The 1,835-nt window shown below is 38.9% G+C and overlaps 1 pseudogene; it reads left to right on the top strand.

Moving 5' to 3' along the window:
• Window positions 1–256: 256 nt before the first annotated feature.
• Window positions 257–408, top strand: LOC142356624 (5.8S ribosomal RNA; annotated as a pseudogene).
• Window positions 409–1,835: the final 1,427 nt, after the last annotated feature.

Below are 1,835 nucleotides of genomic sequence, written 5' to 3'. Positions count from 1 at the left end.
ACACTGTTGGTGAAACTTCATCATGAGAACGTCACAAGCTGATCACGCTCTATGATATGACTAGTATTATGTTGCTTATAGTAGGCTAAGCGCAAGCCGAAACATCAACATGTGAAAGTCGTAGAATTTTGCGATCAAACTGTGGCTAGTACTTTGATGATGCTTGTAGCCAACCGAATTGGTTGAAAAGCCCAATAAGTAAGCTAACTTGGGAGAGCTTGTTGGAAACCAAATGCTACTAGATTGGTCCAAATACATCCTTCAACAGGGGATCACTTGGCTCGCTTTACGAAGAGGAGCACAGCTATATGTGTTAATTCGGTATGAATCGCAAGATTTGTTTACCGACCTCTCTAACGCAAAAGGCGGTCTCGGCTTCGGCTGTTGACTGCGTCCGATTCAGGGTTATATAACTCTCGATTGAACACATTGATGTTCTATTGTTGGTGCTTCCAATAAAATTGGAACACTTAAAGCAGAACCGATTCAAATAATAGCATTCTGATCAATGATTGCATTCCTTGATCAAGAACTGCTGGAGTCATTGTGATGGCGAATTTTCTTCATAAGAAAATTGCAAAGAGACGGAACTTAATGAGACTAGTATTATGTTGTTTCTAGTAAGCGGAAGCTGAAACAGCAACATGTGAAAATCAAGTTTTGTTCAATGATCTCGAGGCGATAAGTACTATGAAGCAACTAGTAGCCTAAGCATGACTCAGATTTGAGACAGTCAAAAAGACTGGCGAAACTTCTTCACATGAAAGTTACATAGAGAACTACAAATGTATACAGCGAGTATTATGTTGTTTCTAGTAGGCGAAAGCTGAAACATCAACATGTGAAAGTTGTCTGCAAACTGTAGAACGATATGTGATTAGTACTGTGCTGTTACTAGTAGCCAGTCTGACTGTAGAAGCCAAGACAAAGGGAAACTAATGCATCTGAAAAGGACAAGTTATGGAAAGGTATGCACGATAAGTATTATGTTGTTTCTAGTAAGCGGCAGCTGAAACATCAACATGTGAACGTCGTTGTGTACAGTAACCTAGAACTATATAGTCCTTAGTAACGTGCATTTACTAGTACCTGTAATTGGTATTCAGACTCAGGCAGTTTGGAATAGTTTGGCAAAGATGCACCAGAGAAAACTGGGATTTGATACAGAAATTGTTGAATACAAGTATTATGCTGCTTCTAGTAGGTTGAATCCGAAACATCAGCATGTGAAAATTGAAAACATTTCTGGTTCGAATTGTCACAAGTATTTGGTGATCTGAGTAGCCAAACTCACTACAACGCCAATTGAAGGCAAAAATTCTCAACGGGAAAAGCTATTCTCATTGAATGAGCTAACAAGACGAGTATTATGTTGCTTCTAGTAGGCGAAAGCCAAAACATCAACATGTGAAAGTCTTGCTGAACAAATTTAATGTTGTTGAGCTCAGTACCGTGTGAATTAGTAGCCATAATTGGCGAGCGAAAATTGAACTGGCGAAACTTCGTCTTTGGAAAATTGCAGATGCCGAGCACTTATTTTGCAACGAGTATTATGTTGACTGTAGTAAGCGAAAGCCGAAACAGCAACATGTGAAAGCTGTTGAAATTTGTGGTCATTTTGCAATAAGTACAAGGAGTGTAACTAGTAGCCAGGTCAAAATTTGGGATAAGAATGAGCAAAAATTCTGCATGAGAACAGTTGAAATTATGAAACTAAATTACAAAGACTAGTATTATGTTGTTTCGAGTACGCGAAAGCGGAAACATCAACATGTGAACGTTTGTAACGAAGTTTCGTTAATTTTCAGCCTAGTACTGAGCAAGAACGAGTAGCC

This window comes from Convolutriloba macropyga, unplaced genomic scaffold (genome assembly GCF_964194025.1).
Source record: "Convolutriloba macropyga unplaced genomic scaffold, txConMacr16.3 SCAFFOLD_346, whole genome shotgun sequence".
NCBI lineage: Eukaryota > Metazoa > Xenacoelomorpha > Acoela > Convolutidae > Convolutriloba > Convolutriloba macropyga.
This window is presented reverse-complemented; position numbering and strand designations above follow the sequence as displayed.